This window comes from Athene cunicularia, assembly GCF_003259725.1.
Source record: "Athene cunicularia isolate RWA chromosome 3 unlocalized genomic scaffold, athCun1 chr3_part1, whole genome shotgun sequence".
Lineage (NCBI taxonomy): Eukaryota > Metazoa > Chordata > Aves > Strigiformes > Strigidae > Athene > Athene cunicularia.
In genome coordinates, this window is record NW_020799097.1 from 89,013,079 (window position 1) to 89,030,055 (window position 16,977).

The following is a 16,977-nucleotide window of genomic DNA, read 5'->3' on the forward strand; positions in this document are numbered from 1 at the left end:
TATTTTATTTACCTGAAGTCAATTTAGATGTAAGTACTTTAAGCAGCCAAAGCCAAACAATGTTAACCCCCTTGTTGCCTTGCCACCCCAATTATACTTGTAACTTTCTACTGTGTTCTCCCCATGCTTTGTTTTCTTCATGTATAAATGGTTTTCAAGTACAGGTTACCTTAAGAGTAATAATGCATAAATTAATATTTTATTTCACAGAGTTTGAGAAATGTAAAAAAACTGCAGAATTTGAACTCCACTCCCACTTGTCAGGAGTTAACATGTGCAACCACACTGTCTTTGAGCAAAGCCAGCACTGCCAGGCTGTGCATGACATCTTGGGGTGTTATAACTTGGAGAAGATTCTGCTTTTTGCAGTAGTATTTGGTGGAAAAGGCTTGAGGGTAATTGTTTGAGAGCAGAAAACTCTTTCCTTTCTGTTTAAGTACTTGGATGCGATTAGATGTGACATAGCTACATGTGATCTTGCAGAAATCATTTAATTTGTCTGTGCTTTCTGTCCTTATATGCAAACCTTATAGTACTGGCTTACTAAGCCTACAGAGGCCAGCTGAGAAGATACATTCAACAGTTTCTGTGTAATTATCACAGGCCAGTTAGCTCAGCCCTGGATCACTTTGATTCCTTATACGTGTCCTACTCACTGCCTGGAGAGCAAATGATCTCACGGTTTCAGAAGTGTGACTTACAGCCCCATGCCAGAAGAGCAGCATGCACCTTAGGTCCCACGAGTGGAACAAAGACACAGTATGTGGGAGACTCTGCACTTTAACCCTAAAAATTTCCCATCCTAAAGTCAGATTTCTCTAAAAATTTTTCAGATTTATCTTGTTCTGTAACATAGATGAAGATAATTTTCTCTGCCTATGCCTATGTTGGTGGAGTCAGGAGTCCCTCCTGAGTGTTGGGGAGATAAGCAGGATGGCTTATGCTGCAGCACACATGCTTAACAGAATGTGTATACCTGTCATCACCTTGCACAAACCTTTTGAAAACTATTTATGGCCTTTGAAGCCACTACCTTCTGCTCCCACTTACATGTTGAGGTGCTGTGTGAATGTATTATATGGTAAAAACTTCCTCTCTTCCTCTTTATACAAAACTTTGACCTATTCATGTAAATCACTACAAAAAGTCCAACTATGATCAAAAGATTATGGGACAAGTCAGTAATGATCTTAGACTGAATTCGGACACCTGAGTGTAAAACTACACTTGATGGTGACCTAACAGTTGGACATGGTCATGTTGTTGCCTGCCCTTAGCTCAGGGGCCATACCAGTTGGTCAGCGTCAAACCCAAAACACACAAATTTATTTGCCATTTCATAGGTGACATTTCCCCTATTTCACTTACCTGTGCATCACTGCATGCAGAGGGAGGGAAACATGAGAGATCTTACATTTCTGTGTCAGACGAAACACGTAAGCCCACTGATTATATTATCAACAAAAGCTTTGTTAATAAATGTTGAAGTCAGATTTGTAATGAGGATTAGATTACATGTGGTGAGCTTCCCCTCAGTGAGGTCAGATTTCATCTGTTACTCAACATGGCCTTTACTCAGCTGTTACCCAAAGCAATAATTTTCAAACAAAAACTGTGTACCTTGAAAATTTTGCATGACAGATTGTCCTGGTTCAGCTAGGATAGAGTGAAGTTTCCCTAGCAGAGATTGGGGAAGGGATCTCCAGGCTGATGTCAGGTCTGGCGCGGTAGTGCGGGAAGCTTTCCTTTGTGGCTTTGGTCACGGGGAGCATGCGCGGCAGGCTGGATGTGTTCGCTGCGGTATTTCTCTGTATATCTTTCATCTTGTTTACTGCTATTGCTGTTTATTGTTGGTTTTACTGCTATTGTTGTTGTTCAGATTGTTTATTACACTGTTGTATTAAATTTCGCCTTATTTTTACCCGGGATTTGTGGTCTACTCGATCTGAGGGTGGGGTAGGGACAACGGCAACATGGTCTCTGGTCCCGGCAGGGCCTAAATCACCACACAGATGATCTCAAAATTAAGATTTATTTAAGGGTCTGTGATTAAGGTCCATCAACAAGTGTCCGGTCTTCCAGGTCTGCTGCTAACTCTGAAAAAAAATACAAGCCTCCTTACTTAGTCTTGGCTGAATTATCTCCTCTGTCCATGCTGACATTGCTTACACAGATCTTATTTTATCTCTCTCTTTCTGCTCTTTTATCTTCCAGAATGAAATTGATATGAGTAGATCATAATTTAATGTGGTGACTGAATTTTCCTCAAATATGAAGATCCTTCTCAAACTCTTATTGAAACCAAAGTATTTTGAGTCTCTGGTCTTGTTCATTAGCTGCTTCATTAAGACTTTCAGGGAACAGGTCAGTCATCTGTGTTTCTTTGCTTTCAGGCTTCATCATACAGTGGAAACAAAGCTACTCTGCATGTCAGTGCTACCCACCTGGAAATTAATAGAGCAGCAATTTTGCTAAAATATTTTACGGAAGAGAGTTACTGAATTGCTGCTGCTGTGGTGGAGTGAGGCTGTAATATGCATTGTTTGTATGTGTACGTGCATATCTAAGTCACACGGTAGTAAGGACTGTATCGCCTCAAATTTGTCACCTGCCCTAGGTGCGCATTCATTCATTTAATATTTTCAATAGATCTTGTTAAATCCTGCTTTAACTAACAAGCAAACAAAAATGCAGTATAGTAAAACTTTAAATATACCACCACAAACAGTACTACCACTTAGCAGAAAACTGTGGAGGAGGCCCCTGGTTAGAAGCAATGGTGGGAGACATGAACACATACAGATACGTAACACTTGTCCATGCCCTAGAAAATTGTGTTCAACACCTATTGCCTTCAAATGAGTGACTTCCTGACTGCTCAGTCACCTCTCCTGCAAACAGATCTTTCCCTGTGGCAAATCCCAGCACTGAAGTAGAGCCACACGATGTGGTTCGCCCCTTGCTCCTGCACTTTGCATTGCCAGCTCTTGGGTGGCTGGAAATTGATTTTGTCAGGAAAGAGCACAGGCGGCAACACTCGGAAGTGTTGTGATAAAAAGAGACAGACATTGCCCTCCTCAGTGGCTTGTTTTGATACTCTTCAGCTCTTTATTATGCACAATAATGAGAGGCTGAATACCCTGGATAATGACAAACCTAGATAGTTATTCTTTTTCTGCCCACTCAGTGTTTCTGCTCCATGGTTCCTAGGATGCTCATTCCCAGGATGCCAGGTTAGCTCATAGGCAATGATGCAAAAATGTGCCAGTTTGTTGCCAGCATCCTTGGCCCCAAGCGGAGCCGGCCAGGCAGGGAAAGCTTAGGCAGGCACAGTGCGGACAGGGTTGAACCACTGCAGGGTTTCTGGAAGCAACAGAGCTGTGTTCACACACCACTGCATTTGAGCTAAGTCCTGCCAGGTCCATGCTGGCTCTTTGCCCTTGATATAATTTACCCACAAATTGGATAATCCATCCACAGAAGATGAGAAATGGATCTATCAGCTGTTTCTTTTTGTAGAATTAGCACCCTGTAGCAGCAACAATGAAGCATGATCTCAGTGTAGGTGCTGTTGTTGGTTTGACACCTTGCTGGCCATGTTTTGCATGCCAACAGCTACACCCCTCAACGAACTGATGAAGGTATCAGAAGCTGAACCTTAGGAGGAGTTTTTGCCTGTGCTGTTTATCCCAATCATCCACTGCTTCTGACATTTTAGCTCCACCACTCCGTGCTAGTCCAGCCATTTATATACAGTCCTATCATGTGGTCTGCAGGCACAGCCTGAACCTTTGCCATCCAACCACATCTTGGTTTACCAGATGCTCTTTCTTCAGTATTCTCACTCACATTGGTTTGAGATCAAGAGGCTTCTTTGATAACACACTCACCTGAGACTTGAAAGCCATACAAGCACCTCAACATGTACATAGATGCCTGTGGATTTCTGAAAATAATCTACTTCAATGGGAAAAAAAAAAAAAAAAAAAAAAAAAAAAAAAAAGTAGCTAAATACCAGTGAAGGTCTGTGCCCCAAAATTTTAGAATATTTCTACCAGCATCTGCAGGTAAGGTTGTCATGGGGACTTCAGCCTTCCACTAGCACAGGGAAATGACACATAGCCGCTTAGCTGAAAAACCCTTAGGTGTTTGACCACTAGTACATCTCCACCTCTAAACTTCCAATCCTAAGGTCTCAGTCCTTTTGCCCATGATTATCTGAATAAATAAACCTCACAAAACCATATGAAAAGGGTGTTGATATTCTGAAAGTGTTACCTTGAATTAATAAGACTTCCGGGTGGGTTTTTTTTTTAGTAGATCTTCTAGGTAGATCTGTTAACAGATTTTCTGTCTGGAGAGTCTTTCCGCCAGTCCACTGCATTTCGTCTCACAAGGGTTTACCACGGCAAGCCTAAACTTCTGTATTAAGAGAATCAAATGAATTATGGGTTGTTATGTCTTAGTAACACAGTTAGGACTTCTTGATAAACTTTTGTTATTGCATTGTTTATTGATATTCTGAGCTGTTACACAGTTTCTTTAAGTACTGAAGTAGAGATTCACAAATAACAGGTAATCACTTTCACTTAAACCCAGATAATCACTTTCCCTTAAATCAAACTAATTTACAGGACTGTTAGATCAGAACTAGCCAAGAACTACCGGTCTTTCCATTGTGTCTTTTGAACTAAATTATCTCCCATATTCATACTAGAATTTTTTTTCACCAATAATGATCGTAGATAAAACAGATTATGTTCACTCATATATGTTACCTATACACTTTCTGAATACTCAAGTGGAACTGCAGATTATAGTTTCTGGAACTGCAGATTATAGTTGCATTCCAGCATCCTGGAACATGATACCAGCCCTTTCTTTGATAATCTTGTAAATGCTGTGATCTTGATTGTCTCAATAGCATTTTCTTCTTAAAGTTACCCAAGAATTTTAGGACATCTGTGTACAGATACTTTAAAAAATTACGTCATTTTGTGTATCTAATTTGGCCAGCTCACACTTAATGAGTGCTGATTTAAAAGTCTTTAAGAGCATTTTATTAAACTCCTGCACCCAACTTCATCAGAAAGAAGTCCATGCTAACCCTCATGTCATACTTCTACTTCTCTGTGCCCAGTCTCACAGACTTGCTCTGTCACTGATCCTCTGACTTCGGGGAAACTGCTGAGGGAATATAATTCTATTCACATGAGTAAAGGCATCACAGCCTGTCTCTTCAAAAGCTGTTTTTCCTCTTTAAGTCTGACTTGCACCTAACTAGTCTGGTATTTATACTCTTTAGAGCTGTGTAGTTTACTCCCAGCTACTAGTTGTAGTCCATTTACTACAATGCTGAACTGCACAGGGAGACCGAAAAAAATTTAGCCAAAACATCAGTTGAGTAAAGCTTTGCTTCCCAAAAGAGAAAAACTTGACAAATCTGACAGGCTAGTGTAAAAGGAGCATAGAAATCCCTACCAAAAATATGTGGGAGGGAACATGTATTTAAAATAGGACTGCCTAATTCGGCTGCTAAATGAATGTAAGGAGCTCTGTATGTCTGGGTATGCAGGAGGGAGAGAGAGTAATGTGCCTTTCACAGAGCTAGGAGCTTGATGGGAATGTTTGATTAGCTCCTCTCTGAAAGAGAAAAGGTGTCCAGGCCTCCCTCCGCTGCCTGCCTCTCCTTCTGTAGAATAATGTTGGCTGGAGTTTGGGGTACAGAAAAGCTTGGAAAAAATAGCACTTTCATACTGTGTGGAGAAAAGGAATAAAAAGTTGCACACCTCAAGCAAGGTAATTCTGATGTCATTTCTCTGCTATATTTATTTATGGGGGAGAGAAGGGAGTTGCTTTTTTGCCTGTTGATAATAGTTAAATATTTTCACTTCTAAGAAACTGTAGGGACATAATTTTTTGTTTAACATTCCAGCTGTGTGCATAGGATCAAGGACCTAAGAAGATGAAGACATAGATGTAGAATGAAACTGTACTTTGAATTATATATACTTCATTAAGTATTTATAAAAACATTAAACCCCTACTGTTAAAGTGGACACATGTACTCACTGCCTGAACAGCAAGGGCTTAACTATTTGAGAAAGAATGGTGTATATTAGTCACACACCACTAGACATATATCTGCCTATTGTTCATACAGCGTGTAATAGGTAATGCAACCTGTTCCCTACATTTAAAACAGTTTTGCTTTCAAGACTTTGTGTCTTTGATCTATAGAAAGGTGTGTGTTGTATCACTAATTAGCACTACCTGACACTGGGAAACACTAATCTCCAAGATACAGAATGGAAAATGGTATTATTCCAGTGATATGTATTTATATGGTGTGAAGTCCCTTGCTAGATGGATAGATACAGATGTATGAATAGTACAGTAGCCTAGACACTATATATCCTTTTGTGCTGAGTGCTTGTTTTGCTGGTGAGGCTCCAAAAATGAATAGCATTGTCAAGCCTGCCACAGTCATTCAGCTCTCTGCGGAGAGATTAGAGTCTCGGTAAGTCTCTTCAAAATGTGATTTCTCTCAGACTAGTATGAACATGAACCAAATGCCCCAAGCAAACTTTCAACCCTAGTTAATATTTTGTTCCTAGAGTTTATGGGAATTACACCACATCCAGAGCAAAAAAAGAATTACAGATTACAGAGGCAGATCCTCCTTGGAGAACACTCCTTTTCCTCTAACCTCTCCAAAATTTAAACAAGACACCAAAAACAAGCAAGCACACACGGAGAAAAAGTAGTTTAGAAGTCTTTTAAAATACATTTGACTGAGAACAGCAATGGAGTCATATATATTTATAGCTTGTATTTTACCGTATACATCCTAAAGTTAAAAACACCTTGCATTTGACTATGGTCAAAGAATATCTGTATTTTTCTGTATCTGTGGTACCACATTCTTCACACTTTATTCAGTTCATCACTTGAATGACAGCCATGGCTGTAAGACTGGTCTCTTTCAGAGATGCAAAGGGAACTCAAGCAAAAATAACTGCATTACACAGGCACAATACTTTTCAATATTAAGTTAGTATCTTATTTTAAAAATACTTACTCTGCTTGCATATTTTATCTAATCTTTCATGTTGTTGGGGCTGTTGTCACTGGGATGACAGAAGTGACTTCCTGTCTTTCTGTTATTCAAGACATACAGAATACTTTTTTAAAAGAAACTTTGATTGTCCTGCCAATATAATTGAATATTGGTTTGTGTTTCCACCTGTAGTAGGAATGTTATGTTCTTAACTTGCTCACTTCTTTCCCTAGTAGTGTTCTTACACATGACTTACCACTAGTTGATTGAACCAAGTAGTTTCACTGGCTAAACCAGGTTTCCTCACATTTAGGATGCAAGAAAGATGATACCCCATGCAGCTTCTCTTGTGTCTAATAAGAATGAGATCCTGTTGAAGTCTTTCCTTTAATGGGGACATTAAAAAGATGTTTCCTCTTCAACCAGCTACTTACTTTCACAGAAGTAGTAGGAAACTAATCTTTACACTCCCTTTTGTCAAACATGATTAATTGGAATATTTCTAAAAGGGAACTGCCTGAGCCACAGTGTGAACACAGAATCTGAGAAAACAGGCTCATTACCTTATGTAAAACGACAGATTTATTATTTCTGGCCATTCCTTTTTAGAAAACATTGCTAAAAATAAATCTGAAGTTTATGTAACAGTGGTATCAAAGACTTTTAATTTTTTGCTTTTCACCTCTGAGCCACAAATAAAGCTCTAGACACAAAACACTGCCCAGTAGCTTTACATGTTCGTCCACGGCTCAGGACATGCATGTTCAAATCTCTGTTTCACCAGAAATCTCCTAAATGATGACAGGTAAGTCATTCAAGGCACCTGGCTGAAATGAGCAATAAAAGTGATAGCTTAATTTACTATCTGCAGCTATGACTGTATTTCTCCTCCAATGACTTGAAGCTAAGCACATAGGAAAAAGTGCTGTGACACTCCTAGATATGAACTCCCAGAACAGAGGGACTGGCATGGGCAGGTACCAGAACAGTGAGGTGCGTGTTGCCACATTACAGTGGGGTAGAGACGCACAGTCTTTTTCTGTATGGTGGTAAAAAACAATAGTCCAGGATTTCCTGACAGCCCTAGGGGATGTTCTGGCTGCCTGAAGCTCTGAGACCACCAGGACTCCTCCAGCACGCTGCAGCATCAGCTGAGGTTTAGACCTCCCATTCAGGGCTCAGAAAGCGGATACTGAACAGATGATATGTCCTTGCTTCGGAAAGTCCATCCACCATACAGGTCTCATGGAGCAGTGCTGGAAAACAGAAACACAGAACAAAACAAAAATAAATGCAAAACTAAAGTTTTGTTGGGTTTTTTGTTTTGGGGGTTTGCTTGGGTTTTGTTTGGTTTTTTGTTTGGTTGTTGGGGTTTTTTTTTTTGGGGGGGGGTGGTGGTGTGGGGTTTTTTTGTTGGTGGTGGTTGTTTGGTTTTTATTTTTTTAGGGAGACAAAAGTAATAGTCATAGTGTGCGTTGTACATAAAGCCAAGGAGGATGTAGCTACTGCAGTCAGAGGTCTGCCCTCCTCACCTTTCTGCTGTGGAGCAGTTTTTAAGGCCAGAGTCAGAGAGAGAAATAGGTGCTTAACACCTACTTAGAGCACTTCAATTCCTCTTTTGAACTTGCCGGGGCACAAGGACCCCCTTGTCCCACCGCTGGCCTGGGGTGCCTGTGCTAGAGCTCAGCTGGGACCTGGGACAATACAGCCCCTGTTCTGGGCCCGGCTGTCACACAGAGACTATAATTATCTCTCTTCTAATGACCAGCCAGGCAAGATAACAGTTTTTATGCTATGTTTAGAAAACAATGTCTTACTACAAATTGACAGTTCATTCGCCTGTAAAAGAGCCTCTCTAACAGTCCTAGAGCAGCTGCCATTCTTTTGCATCCCCGTTCCTTTATTTGCTGCACATTTCACACTTGGAAAACTTGGGTGAATGCTTCAGAGGCTGCGCCGCCTCTCCCTGCCGCAGAAGAGCCTGAGAGAGGTGCCGAAGTGCTCAGAAAATCTGTAGCCATTTAGATTGTATCTCTATTAGTAAATTAAACTCTGTCTGTCTGGCTCGTAACAGCCTTCATGTGAAATCTTTTAGCACCCGACCCGAAGGGGCTGCAGGCACTGCTGCCAGCGCTACAGACGGGAGCAGCAAGACTGCCTTTTTACTCCCGATAACGCCCTGCGGAAAGCAAGCTGCCGCAAAAAGTGGGATCTGAAGGGACTTGCTGCAGATAAAACAGGAGCATGTATAACTGATGAGCTTTTCTTCCAGTGCTGTGGCCCACAGACAAGTTGGGGATCTACTGAAATTATGTAGGCTCCTAAGGCATCTATGGGGTAGCTATACTGGCCAGCTGAGATTGCAGTCTGTGTGGATAGATCTGACCTGCAGTCTGTGGGTATAGCTGACCATTTGGGAGGTATCAGAAGTGGGCAGTCCTGACAGCATGGCACTCATGGGTTAGCTACCCCAGTATTTGCTCTGGGCTCGGCAAACATTTTGGACCAAACTCTCTGTTGGGGCAGCTGCACATTTAGTGGTGTCTGAGGGCGGCTCCCACATCCTTGGCCAGTGCCCTGCCAGCAGCAGGGCAGAGCGCGCTCCCTCTTTCTGCAGCCAGCTAACCCTCACCTCCTTTGCCACCTTCTCTGAGCTGGCACGTCTGCTCCCCTCTGCAGCAGCATGTGTCTGGGTCGCCTTGGGCTGCCTTTCCTATTCAGGCTTATTTTTCAGCGGATAAGCCCTGTAAAAAATACAGAAAGTGTTGATCAGAAAGAAAATTTCTCAATGACTTGGAACCAGCAGTATTTCTCATGAAAATGTATTTTAATTTAAAAAAAAAAAAAATAACACCATCTGCAGCTTTTGCTTTCCCTTTTGAAGCAGAGCACCCAAATCCATATCCCAAACTGGAAACACATTTGCATTCAGAAGAGTATTTATAACCAACTCTGCTTCATTCAGATCATCTAGGTTTAAGCAGTTCTTAACCTGACAAGCCTTACTGTCATGACTGAACTAGCTTTCTAGCACCCATTAAGTCCATCCTACCTTTGCTTTATCTTCAGACCTTCAGAGTGCACTAAGAGGTCAGTGGCACATTAAGAACATGATCTGTGTCAGTTACACTTAATGTGTCTCATTCTACAGAACTTCTCATAGACACAGATGCAAAAAATACTTTCAAGATCAACTTGCATTTGCAAACGGTTTTTCAGCCTGTCACCTTATAAAATAGCTTTGTAAATGTAACACATGTAACACAGCAGCCAACAGTCTCTCAGTTGGCAGCTGGTTTCATATGAAAAAAAAAAAAAAGCACATAATTGCCAAGCACAGTTTTACAAGTGCCAGAATTTCTGGGAAAATTCTGAATTATTTTGTGTCGCTTCATGCAGTCCTTTAATGTCCCCATCAGGATGAATTAGGGATTTCCAGCACCTTCAGGATAGTACATAAAACTGTGGAAATTTTTACCTCTCCAAAATCATTTGTTTACAGGGAAGTTTGGACGCGGCCACCTCTGTGCCTCTCAATCTTCCTGCCAGGTTCCTTTAGGGATTCAGAAGGCTCCATTCTTTTTATTTTCCCCAAATACAGAGTTTACCCTTGAGTCCATAGAACAAGGGTGGGACATAGAGGAAAGCTGGCAGTAGCACTGTGTATCCTGGCCCTGGTCACCTTCAGTGAGTCAGAGTTACGAAAGGGTAATGGCTCCATGACTCCAGGGGCTATTTTCACAGCTGCCAGCCAGCTGAGGATGATGGGAGCCCACCCTGCTCACCTTGGTGGGAGCCCATCTTTTCCACCTCTCTTACAATGCATCTGCAGCACTCCAGCATTTTGTTCTCCTGGGTTTGGTGGAAGAACTTTTTGGACATGAAGTATATGAAGAAAGAGAGGCTGTTTGGAAGGGAGGCTAAGTGGGAAGGTCAGGGATGTCCATATGAGGGAGGGGAAGATTAGAAAAGTTTAGAGGAGTTGCAATGAAACAACTTGCTACAAATGGGATTGCTTGCAAGGTCAAATACAGGCGTCAGACAAGTTTTCTCTACCCCACTTGGGGACAGTCTTTCTACCGAACTGCATCTCAAAATATGTGGTAATTTGGGACGTAAAGTCTCAGGATTCCATGGTCTACATCTTCTATTCTCAATAGTGAAATCTGTGTGTAGAAAGAAATAAGTTAGGCAATAATTAAATTTGCAGTAAAGTTCATACAGTAATCTCCTGAAGCCAAAGTTCAGAACAAATTTCCTGAGCATGGAAGCGAATTATGCAATATTGAGGTCTGCAGGCTTAGTGTAGTTTTAAATACAAAACACCATAAATTAAAAATTCCTGCTTCAAGTCCAGCTGATAAGCACAGTTTTCCTTTTTGATCCTGGACTCTCAGGAACATAATCCTGTGATTCTTCTCTATGCCAAACCAGCAGGTTTTAAAAGCTTCTAATATGCAAAATCAGTAAATCAGTGTCAGCCTCGTCCTTGGAAACATTTCCCAACAATTTCTGGCTGCACCTACACTGTCATGGTATCCAGGACCGGGCTCTAGAGGTCACTTTCTCTGCCACTAGCTCTTTCTAGCTCTTCAAGTCCCCTCCAGGGAACTCAGATATTGAGGGATGTAGTTTTAGAAGCATAGCCATCCCTCACATTATCTGCCTGACCCATATGTAGAGAGCCCACTCCTGCCAGTTGCCAAGGGCTGCCAACACACATGCCATAAGGCTGCACAGCTTGGCCCACACTGTCAGGTCTCTCACTAGCACCTCCACCAACAGCATGTATTCAGAAACACAGCAGTACCCATAATAGCCTCATTTGTAATGCTGACACCCATGCAAACCCATAGCTCACTTTCATTCCAAAAGCAGAATGGAGTCCCAAGGTGTCTTCTGTAGTCATTAAAAAATGGAAACAGTATTCACAGGTCCACAGATTTCAAATAGCTCACCACAAGAGCCACTTCTAGTGAGAGACCTCAGCTTGAATGTGTCTCTTGGCACATACCAACCAGCACCAGGTGGGAGGGAAACAACTGAAAGAGCCTGTAGCAAAGCCAAAGCAGCAACGACCACTAGCTGGGGAGGTCAGCCTGCCTCAGTAACAAGGCACAAGGCTCCATCCTCACTGCAGTCTTTCACCATGAGACCCTAAGGAGCAGGACTCACCTCCAACACAGGAGGAAGAGTCAGGATAGACTTCCAAATCCAAAGATGTATCAGGAGATGACAGCAGAGAAGCATCCAGCTTATCCACAGAAGTATTGGTAGACTCTGCCTAAAGATTAGACTGGACTAAAGACAAGCCTTTGATGTTCTCTGTGAGGTGTATGAGAAAACACAGATCTAGTGAGTGGCCTTAGGAGCCCCTCATGGCTCAGACCAGCAGGACATGAATGTCACCTCCAGTAGGAGATCCAGACGTGCCTTTTGCACCTGGCTACCACAACAGCTCATGCATATCCTCTGAGCATCCAGGTGGCACCTCTATATCTGCCTAAGGGAGGGAGAACCTGGGCTCCACCTGCAGGGCATGGGGTAGGGTAGCCATGCACAATGTCCTGGGATGTGGATTTGGACATCCTGGCCCTTAGCAGCTGACCCTGCAAGGAGGCAAAGGATTTGGAGCTCCCAGCAAAGCAGCACTGGAAGATGACTGAGGGCCATAAGGCATTCTGGGGTTGTTTTCTGATTTGCCTTTTGTAGCAATCTCCTTTGTAGGATGGGTTGGTCTTTTCTAAACTAAAGGTATGAGAGAGATAGCTGAGAGCTGGAGGGAAAGGTTCCCAAGAGGGAATAATGGAGTTAGTAAGAAATAATATTTTTTGAAAAGTACAAAATATACGAGGGGAAAATGTTAAACAGCACAAGGAGCACGAGGCTATCATTTTTACAGAGAAATTGAAACACAAACTTGAAACTACTTTCTAAACATTATTTCACCGGTTTCCACCACAGAAACAGATTTCAGCTTAGCTTTTCAAAATGCTTTCTTCAACTTCCCCAGTGCTCTCTGATTTGCTGAGGATATTCTGTGTAAGATGTTTCATGATCAAGTTGTCATTACTAGACATGAATTTCAGCATTTACTGTCTTATTTCAAACCAGAACCCCATACCAGGATAGTTCCAGATACTTTGGGGTTTTTAAATCACATACATTTTCTGAAACTTTACCTATGAGGCATCAGTAGTCACAATGACTGCAGGAGACGCAGATTTGATAAAGATTTTCTGTGAGATGTTGTATAAATTTATCAGCATGCTAAAGGATCAGTTTTGGCTTTAACTTAGACATATAACTCATTTTTGTAGTAAAGGGGTGCATGTAGCTTTAATAAACAGAGTGTAAACATCCTAAAATTTCTCTAAATTTCTGCTCCTAAGTTTCTACTTTAAAAAAAAAAGTGTCAAGCTTTGTTTGAACATGCTGCAGAAATTCCCAAAACCATCCCCAGGGTGATGTGCAGTTTTTTCAGTGCCTTTAACACAAATCCTTCACTTTTAGACCAAATATGTACCTTCAGGGGAATTCTGACACACTACAATAATTCTTAGTTTGCAGGCAGCACAACAGCATGGTTAGTCAGCGTTCTCTTCATTGCACATCGAGCCTGAGAAACCACGTATCACACTTTAAAAAGTCACTTTGACTTGTTAAAACCATTTGTTGGAAATAGAGAATGGTCCATTTTTCTGAAAAGTGAAAGAAATGTGGCAGCAAATCTCATGTCACAAAGCTAGCACAGCCTTTGGGCACTGCTGAACTTCAGGTACTTCCCTTTGCCCTCAGTTTCTTGGGGAAATTGCAGTGCCAGGGATTGATGGTACCTGGCTGGGGTCTGACTGAGAAGAAGTAGTTAAATAAGAAAAGGGAAATAAGTTCTCTGCAACAGTGAGCAAGCTCCAGCAGGCAGAGGGAGCATGGGCTTGAGCCTGGGAGTGAGGGGGGCAGACATATGAGTAGACAGGAGCTGTGGTGGGGAGTAGGATGGAGGGAGGGAGTTGTCTGGACAGGGATTCAGAGGTCTGAGCTAACAGTGATTCCCAATGAGCCATAAAAGCTGCGCATCAAAATGAGAAAAAAAAAAAATGCATAATGTATTAACAGAAACCAGAGTACAGTGTAATGACCCTCATAGAAATCATCATCTGGACAGTCCAAATTATATTTTCTCTGTGAGTGGGTGACATATTCTAAATGTATCTCTTCCTTTGCTGGAAGGGGCAGGTCAGACCGGTATAATTGATGGTTATCTTGTTGAGACAGATGCAAAAGTATAATCATTGCAGTTTTATTTAGGCTCTGAGAAAGGTCTGGCAAGTTAAATCACACTGTAGTTTTAAATAAATTACCTTCTTCTGAAAGAACTCTGTGGAAAGTAGAGAAATCATTCATCACTGTTACTTCAAACTTATGTTGGTTTAATTTCAGGGCATTGCATGGAACACAAAACGAGTAGTGCAAAGCTGCTTGGGTGTTTTTATTTGGCTTTAAATTGCTGGGTATAACATCTCTTCATTATACCTACCTCAATGGAGCTATTTTGGACTAAATTCTGCTTGCAAATCTGCATATAAACATCTCTTAAAGCAGCTCTGAATAAAAGCACTCATGTGCCCATAGTGCAACTTGGGTAGAATTTAGACCTCTGAATCCACCCACAGCTCACTTCAATGACTTGACAGTAACTTGACAGGTACCTCACGAGAGGTATTGGCTAACAGCAGTCTTCCTAGCCCTGTTCTTTCCTTCATCATCAAATTGGTGCCCCATCATCAGACTCCAAGGGCACAAGAGATTGGGATACCCCCCATTCTCTGTGATGAAGCAGGATCCCTGTGCAACCAGGAATGCCAAACATGGGGTCAGAAAGAAAGCAAGTGAGAAGGGGCCTGACTTGCTGCTTGCCTGGGAACAGAGCACAGAGCCTCTGGCTTTGCTCCTGGAAAGAGCTTGTGTTTCACATACTTCACCACTGCATAAAAAGTCGGGTGAGTCCAGGGAGTGGGAAGTTCCTAAGACCACCCTATGTCCATCTGATTGTCCAAACCACAAGACTGCAGCAAGGCTCCATGAGCATCTTCACAGCTCTTAGGATCCCAGAGGCACAGTGGTCCAGTTTCAGTAGAGAGGAGAGAATATGCCCAGGCATCCTTGGTACCCTTGGGGATGGCACCCTTGCTCTCAAAGAATCTCTTCAATTACTCTGTAGAGAGCCTGCAAGAGGTGAGGCCTCTGCTCTCTCCAGGGTCATTTTGAACTCTTGGGGCTTCTCCAAGCAGAGACTATAAACCTCTGACCACCTCTGAGCTAACACAGCTGTGCACCAGGCCGCATGGGGAAATTTTCTTTTTCATTTGTTAGGGGCAATAGGCCCACAGCCATCTTAGGCAGCTCACCAACCACCCAGTAGGCTAACCAGCCCAACCTGCCCTGTGTTACCGCACACTGACGCCAGTGAGCCAGCTGAACTTCCTTGAGAAATAGGGCTGACAGCTACCCTTCCATAGCAGCATGGTGTAAACCAGCACGTGTTCAAGAAACAGAGCAGTGTTCCAGCCCTCAGCACCCATCTCTGATGCAAAAGGCCTAAAAGGCAAGGAAAAAGTGCAGCAGCCATCCCCATGCTCTTGAAGGGGTCACTACCACTGGGGGTGGAGGACCACCGCTGCCTGAGTGTGGGATTTATGCAGCCACAGAAAGCAGCTGGCAAAGAGTTGGTAGCTACTGCTTAGGTGGTAAAGGAAAATATTCAAAATTAATAGCCCTGACTGTAATCCTAGTTGTGTGTGTTAATGCAAAGACGCTTTAAGGCAAAAGCACAAGCTGGCCCCAGGCTCAGAAACCTGGTTAGCAGTGGTTTGCTTGTTTAGTTTACTAAACACACAATTGCCTGATGTGCAATATTCAATAATTCTTACAAGGCCTCCACCACAAGGGAAAGACCTGCAGCCATAAAAGCCTGCATTTCCTTGTCAGCTCTTTCTGAGGCTCTGAGTAATTAAGCAGAGTGAACTGTGGTGCCCTGAAGCTCAGCACCACCTCCAGGAAGCATTTTTTGAGTTCACAGTCCTAGTTTTATCTGCCTCCGGCTGTCTGTCCAAGATGTGGGGTTTGCAATCACAGCAGAGGCTCCCCTGAAAGCTGAAGAAGGTTGAAGAGCACACATGGCACAGGAAACCTTAAGTTTCTTATTGACACTTCCCACAAACAGTGTGGGCAATTCATTTCTTCTTTTGATAAGATAAAGTATATCATATCCTATCTTTGCAGATGGTGCTAGTACAGATATTAGCTTTCTCTTGCCTCAGTTATAGCAAGTCCCTTGCAATTTCCTTCATACATGAAAGAAAACAGGTGAGCGTTCACTCGCCTTTTCTATAGCAGAAGGTGATGAAGTCTGTGATATTTTTTCATTCCTGGAGGCATATATTCTATTTCAGATCACTCAAAGAGTAAAGTCTAGCATCCCATGCAAACAAGCTCACCCTTGAAAAATGGCACCTTGAATCTTACCTTTTGTGACCTGGCCTGGGATACTGACAGGGCAGTCTAAGCCTCTGAAAAGCAATGTAGTTATCAGTTCGGGTTTTCTGGCTTAGCAGAACTCACCACCTGTCTTTTCAAAATAAATAGCCACTCGGATATTTTTTTTTTATGTACAGACTTCCAGAGCAACACAGTGCACTGAGGATACATCACTTCTTCCCTCCAACAAAGAGAGGGGGTGAAACTAAATTGTGTGTGACGGGTATTAGCCATAGCACCTAGTGTGCACCAAAATGAACAGCTGTTGTACTGCCAAGCAAGGTACAATACCACGCGGACAGAGTATGAGCATGAAGCAAAGAAAGGGTTAAACAATTTTTTAAAAAATAGACAAAAGACACAAAAAAGAAATTTAAAAG

At 42.3% G+C, this 16,977-nt stretch overlaps 1 protein-coding gene and 1 long non-coding RNA gene across 5 annotated transcripts in view; one reads left to right on the forward strand and one right to left on the reverse strand.

The window, feature by feature from the left end:
• The first annotated feature begins 5,580 nt into the window (after positions 1 to 5,580).
• The window catches only part of VIT (vitrin), a 53,898-nt gene continuing 42,501 nt past the window's right edge, over positions 5,581 to 16,977 (forward strand). For all 3 annotated transcript variants that reach the window (XM_026845481.1, XM_026845483.1, XM_026845484.1), the window contains exon 1: positions 5,581 to 5,799. The gene's annotated coding sequence lies outside the window, so the exon portion shown is untranslated. The remainder of the gene's footprint in view (positions 5,800 to 16,977) is intronic.
• LOC113478346 overlaps positions 5,806 to 16,977 on the reverse strand; it is a 47,392-nt gene continuing 36,220 nt past the window's right edge. The window contains exons 3-4 of one of the 2 annotated variants that reach the window (XR_003398042.1): positions 7,082 to 8,316; positions 5,806 to 6,498 (exon numbers count right to left, since the gene is read on the reverse strand). This is a non-coding gene — a long non-coding RNA (uncharacterized LOC113478346). Of the gene's footprint in view, positions 8,317 to 16,977 lie in introns of both variants that reach the window. The other variant, XR_003398041.1, reaches the window with a different exon arrangement.